At 45.6% G+C, this 6,587-nt stretch overlaps 2 non-coding genes across 2 annotated transcripts; one reads left to right on the top strand and one right to left on the bottom strand.

Annotated features, from left to right (window-relative positions):
- The first annotated feature begins 1,878 nt into the window (after positions 1-1,878).
- TRNAV-AAC (transfer RNA valine (anticodon AAC)) lies at positions 1,879-1,951 on the top strand. Its single transcript has one exon. It is a non-coding gene; the product is annotated as a tRNA-Val (tRNA).
- Positions 1,952-5,997: 4,046 nt separating this feature from the next.
- On the bottom strand, positions 5,998-6,071 carry TRNAT-AGU (transfer RNA threonine (anticodon AGU)). The gene has a single exon. It is a non-coding gene; the product is annotated as a tRNA-Thr (tRNA).
- Between the last annotated feature and the right edge of the window lie 516 nt (positions 6,072-6,587).

Raw genomic sequence — 6,587 nt, 5'->3', positions numbered from 1 at the left:
TAAGAAGTGTTATAGAAGATAACACCTGTAAAATGTGTAGTATATATATATATATCAGGTTCTTTTTTTTTTTTTTTTTTTTTTTTTTTTTTTTTTTTTTTTGAGACAGAGTTTTGCTTTTGTTGCCTAGGCTGGAGTGCAATGGCGTGATCTCGGCTCACTGCAAACCGCCTCCCGGGTTCAAGCAATTCTCCTGCCTTAGCCCCCCCAAGTAGCTGGAACTGCAGGAGTGTGCCACCACGCCCGGCTATTTTTTATATTTTTAGTAGAGATGGCGTTTCGCCATGCTGGCCAGGCTGGTCTTAAACTCCTGACCTCAGGTGATCAGCCTGCCTCGGCCTCCCAAAGTGCTGGGATTACAGACGTGAGCCACCACGCCCGGCTAATTTTTGTATTTTTAGTAGAGACAGGGTTTCGCCCTGTTCGAACTTCTGACCTCAGATGATCTGTCCACCTCGGTCTTCCAAAGTACTGGGATTACAGGTGTAAGCCACCACGCCCTGCCCAGATTCTTAAAATGTTAGTTTCTGCTTCCTCTTTCCTTTATCTTGTCAAAATAACCAGAATCTGGGCGTGGTGGTTCGCGCCTGTAATACCAGCATTTTGGGAGGCTGAGGCGGGTGGATCACCTGAGGTCAGGAGTTCGAGACCAGCCTAACATAGTGAAACCTCGTCTCTACTAAAAATTAGTCGGGCGTGGTGGCACATTCCTGTAATCCCAGGATTACTTGGGATTACTTGGGAGGCTAAGCCAGAAGAATCGCTTGAACCTGAGAGGCGGACCGGGAGGCAGAAGTTGCAATGAGCCAAGAACGTGCCATTGCACACCAGCATGGGCAACAAGAGTGAAATTCCGACTCAAAATATAAAATAACCAGAATCTGAGATCTGGTGTGAGTTAACCTCTAAGGAAGTCAATTAAATTTCCTTCAATAAGTTTGAAATAATTCATGTATCAGCATGATCATGAGAGTTCTCTTAGTGCACTGGGGGTAGGGGGTTGGCGATCGACCATCAGGAGAGCCCAGTCTTTGCCACTTGCGGGGAGTCACTTATTGCAGGCAGGGTGTTAACTGAGTTTAACGCTAGAAGACAAAATGAGGACATAATCTCCCTGAACGTAGATTAGGAAAGTAGAAACGCCCTTCGAGTGTATGTCTTTCCCAGAAGAAAAACTGTCCTAAAGTTCGCGAATTTTACTAAAATAGGCGACGAAACACACAAAGTCGCTAAACTTTTTAACCCTTTCGTTTTTCTTTCTTATTTCAGAGAAATCTCGCAAACGGCGTGAACACTAAGCTGATTCCAGAAACGGTCGGGTTCTCTTCCTTCACTCACGATGGTTGCCTGCTGGGAGCTCGCTTCGAACCCAGCTGAACGCTCATTGCTGAGTCCTCGAAGAAGGTCGCGTTTGTACAGAAGGCTCCTGGCAGCGAGCCTGGCCGGGAGTCCCCCCAGTGCGCACGAAGCCGGGCCCCGAATTCCCACTGGGAGGAACGCACTGGAATTGAAATGTCTAAGGTCAAGCCTCGCTGAGAATCAAGTCCCAGAGGATCTTCTCGGGTAGTGGAAACTTGAGGGGAAAAGGCGGTCACGAAAATTCAAGTCTGTTAGTCCAATACAGATTATCCAGGCCGCTGAGGGCAGGAATATCTTCTTATTTATTCCTTTACCCTTCTCTCCTCACAAGTCTTCCTCCTGTGCACACTTGATGGGTTTTAGAAATACTGTGTGGCACTAACAGTACCGATAGTACTACTACTACTAATTGCCCGATACGTCTGTTATCCGTTAACTGACACTCGGTGGCGGCCGCTGCGGAATTTCGAATTACGGGAACCCCCGAAATTTAGTGAGGTAAGCACAAACTAACGCCGGGTTCCCGTAGTGTAGTGGTTATCACGTTCGCCTAACACGCGAAAGGTCCCCGGTTCGAAACCGGGCGGGAACACGTGGACTGGGATTAACTTTTGTTGCTGCTTGGTTTCTATTCCCTCTTACACGTACAAACCCGTTTGGGCTTCTGGACTTTAAAAATACACAATTCTGAGTTCGATTTGTTTGTGGTCCAGAGGTCTAAAATGGGATTCCAAGGAAGCCAATCTTACCTAAGTGGCGTGGGCCAAGTCCTGGACTGTGGGCGTCTCCTGGCATTGACACCTCCTAGGGTTCTGAAGCCCAGAAGAGGAAGGAAAGGGACGGGAAACCTACTGGGGCGAGAGGAGGTGGGCAGACACGGGCTTCAGTGCCAGTGGCTTTCATTTTAGACTTCTGGACCACAAATCGAGCTCAGAATTGTGTATTTTTAAAGTCCAGAACCGCAAACGGGTTCGTGGGTAGAAGGCACCCACGGAACCCTATTCTAGCCCACGTGTTTCTGCCCGGTTTTGAATAGTTGACCTTTGAACCGTTGACCTCTCGCGCGTTAGGCGAACGTGATAACCACTACACTACGGAAACCTCGTATAACTGCCATCTTACCTTGAAACGTAAAAGTATATAATTCCCTGATTGCCCCAAGTTGAGAAATTTTGGATTTGTTCTTTCTTTGTAGAAAAGTTTTCGATTGTAGTATTGTTCTCACTCTCACTTTTCTCATTAATTGGAATCACCAATGTCACATACCGATGACAGATACGAGCAGAAATGCGTTCGCCAAATATGTCGACTATATTGTTTGGAGTGTTCAGCGCAGCGTGTTGTCAAAAAACTGCGGGCCGGGCACTGTGGCTCACGCCGGCAATCCCAGCACTTTGGGAGGCCAAGGCGGGCGGATTAGCTGAGGTCAGGAGTTCGAGATCAGCCTGACCAACATGGAGAAACCTCGTCTCTACCTTAAAAAAAAAAAAAAAAAAATTAACCAGGCGTGGTGGCGCATGCCTGTAATCCCAGCTGCTCGGGAGTCTGAGACAGGAGAATCGCTTGAACCCGGGAGGCGGAGGCGGAGGTTGCGGTGAGCCTAGATCGCGCCATTGCACTCCAGCCTGGGCAACAAGGAACCAAACTCCGTCTCAAAAAAACAAACAAAAAACTAAAAACTGCACCAGTGCCCATCAAGGAAGACCTCCTAGAGAAAACGACGCCAGATCTGAGACTTGATAGATAAAAAGAAGAATGATGGTTGTAGATAGGTTGGAAATGAGCTTTTTTTTTTTTTTTTTTTTCCTCCCTCTGTAGCTCTTAGACGAAGAACGCGATTTTTTGTCATTAGGAACTGAATGGAGTGGTCATAATCTTAGGGAGGAAATCCAAGGATTTGAAGCAGGGCTTGGAAAGAAATTAGACTAAATGGGAATATATGGGCTGGATCAGGGAAGAAGGGAGGTGGCTCCAAAAGAGGAAGATATGTTTTAATCTGAAAATGATGAGAGAAATTGGAGAGGCTGGGAACTAATCTTTAATTCTTGGCTTGTAGATGTCGTCCAGTGAAGAGTTTTGGTTTCTTGGTTTTCTAAAAAATTTATTAAGGTGTACTAGTCAATGAACACATTTGACATCAACTCACAAATTTAATTCCATCAACAAATGCCAACAAAGATAAACATAAAGAAAACTATAACTGCTCAAATTATATAAAAATGATTGAAACCAAAGATTTAAAAAATCTTAGGGAGGCAGAGGCAGGCGGAACACTCCAGGTCAGGAGTTGGAGACCAGCCTGGCCAGCAGGGTGAAATCCTGTCTCTACTAAATTAAAATGACTGACTCCACAATCCAGTCAAGATGTCAATGTCAGTCCTGAAAAGTGGCAAGATTCTTGAGATTTTTTCATGTGTGATCATGGTTTAGATTTTAGTCAAGGTTCAGAAAACTGAAAACAATCTGTGAGTGTTGGACATTCCTAAGTGGTGTGCTGCTTATGTGGAATTGTGGACACAGCGTTAGCATTAAACAGTCTTAACAAAGAGAAGAAAGTACTATAGAAGGTAATAAGAACAGTGGACTCTAGAAAAATCTCTGCCGAGTCTGTCGAATAACAATGTTAGGAAGTTGTTTTCTGTATGTAGTTGTTAACACGTTCGCCTTACACGCTGAAAGTTCTCTGGATGGATACCAGATGGAAATGCCTCCTAAGACTATTTCTCCTTCCCAACATTTTCCATTATCGCCATGCCATACCTTTCACCTTTTCAGGAATATTCAAATGAATTTATTAAAGTTTATTCAGTGCCCCGCCGGGCGCAGTGATTCACGCCTGTAATCCCAGCACTTTGGGAGGCTGAGGAGGGCGGATCACATGAGGACAGGAGTTTGAGACCAGCCTGGCCAACGTGGTGAAACCCCTTCCCTACTGAAAAATACAAAAATTAGCCTGGCGTGGTGGCGGGCGCCTGTAATCCCAGCTATTGAGGAGGCTGAGGCAGGAGAACCGGGGAGGTGGATTTTGCAGTGAGCCGAGACCGCCACTGCATTCCAGCCTGGGCAACAGAGAGACTCCGTCTCAAAAACACACACACACACACACACACACACACACACACACACACACACACACACAAATAAATAAAATAAAGTAAAGTTTATGTAGTGCTCAGTATCAGGATTTAACACCTGGATATGAAGAAGAAAGAACCACATAGTTAGCTTAAGGCAACACAAGGCTTACGTTAAGAGAGAGCGCGCGCACATACACACACACACACAGAGCTGTCCATTTGAGGATCCTAGGAAAAGTGGCATTTTGCCCCTGAAGAAGGAAAGTCTTTTTGAGTAAAGAATATGTACCTATGTGAGTAAAGATAGACATATAATTAATATGTCTTAGAATACCCAAAGAAACAGAGCAGATAAGACAGAAACACCTTACTCTTTAGAGTTTGGTGTTTTTCTCAGATCTTTTATGTGAAAATCTGCCTAGAAAAGACTTCAGATATTAAAATGCATTTTTCATTCGCCTCTAGTCTATTATTAATAGTTTATCAGTTTTGTCATTAATAATTATTTAAGATGATATCACAGTCTCTTCAGAAACTTTGGTGTTATCCTAAGTCCAGAATCATTCAAAGAGGAATAGCTATTATGGTAATCAATTTAAAGTCTAAGGCCGGGCGCAGCGGCTTATGGCTGTAATCCCAGCACTTTGGGAGGCCGAGGTGGGCGGATCACCCGACGTCGGGAGTTCCAGACTAGCCATGACCAACATGGAGAAACCCCACCAAATTAGCCGGGCGTGATGGTGCATGCGTGTAATCTCAGTTACTCGGGAGGCTGAGGCAGGAGAATCACCTTAACCCGGGAGGCAGAAGTTGTGATGAGCCGAGATGGCGCCATTGCACTCCAGCCTGGGCAACCAGAGCTAAATTCCGTCTCAAAAAAAAAATTAGAAAAGTCATTAGTGGTCTATTGTAAAAACGTTTTGAGTGCCATCTCTATTCCAATACGTTGAGGATTTTTGTTTTTTGTTTTGTTTTGTTTTGTTTTTTGAGACGGGGGTCTCTCTGTCGCCCAAGCTGGAGTGCAGTGGTGCCATCTCGTCACACTGCAAGCTTCGCCTCCCGGATTCAAGCGATTCTCCTGCGTCAATCTCCGGAGTAGCTGGGATTACAGCTACGGCTGGGATTACGCCCGGCTAACTGTTGTGTTTTGGGTAGAGGCGGGGTTTCGCCATATTGGCCAGGCTGGTCTCGAACTTCTGACCTCAGGTAATTCGCCCTCCTCGGCCTCCCAAAGTGCTGGGATTACAAACGAGAGCCACCTCGCCCGGCCAAAAGTGCCTATTTCTAAAGCTGTTGAATCTGCATCATTTGATCTCAAACGGTAGGGCAAAGGAGCTAACCTCAGATATGTTAGGCTACCTAGCCTTACAACAGGACAAATACTGTATCTTAAAGATAACATGAAAGCTTGTCATGAAACTGTTGCACTTTACACTTCTCACCTAATGTATCTCCACTGTTTTCTGGCAAAGTTTTTAAAAGCCTGAATATTACAAGATTTGTTGGTGGTAAATTCAGTTGCACCAGGTGAAATTACAAAACGTGGAATGTACAGAAAGCCAGGCCCCGCTGGGATTCGAACCCAGGATCTCCTGTTTACTAGACAGGCGCTTTAACCAGCTAAGCCACGGAGCCGCAGCTGAACAAAGCTTGAATTATATATTATTTGAAAACTATTTCACACTTCTATAATTAGAAAAAACCCCAGCAACTAGTTTGTTAGACGGCTTCAAAACAAAAATAGACATCCAGGTCTCAATGAAAACCAAATAACTTTATTTTGAAAGGATTAACAAGTGGGCTGGATTGAAATGACTATTTCCCCTTGAAAAGTCGTCCCGGCCGGGCGCGGTGGCTCACACCTGTAATCCCAGCACTTTGGGAGGTCGAGGCGGGCGGATCACCTGAGGTCCGGAGTTCCAGAACAGACTGGCCAACATGGCGAAACCCCGTCTCTACTAAAAGTACAAAAATTCGCCGGCGTGGTGGCGGGTGCCTGTAATCCCAGCTACTCAGGAGGCTGAGGCAGGAGAAACGCTTGAACCCGGGAGGCGGAGGTTGCAGTGAACCGAGATCTTGCCACTGCACTCCAGGCTGGGCGACAAGAGCGAGACTCCGTCTCAAAGAAAGAAAGAAAAGGAAGGAAGGAAA

Source organism: Macaca mulatta, chromosome 4, assembly GCF_049350105.2.
Source record: "Macaca mulatta isolate MMU2019108-1 chromosome 4, T2T-MMU8v2.0, whole genome shotgun sequence".
NCBI lineage: Eukaryota > Metazoa > Chordata > Mammalia > Primates > Cercopithecidae > Macaca > Macaca mulatta.
Note: the sequence above shows the minus strand (reverse complement) of the source record. Positions and strands in the feature narration are given on the sequence as shown.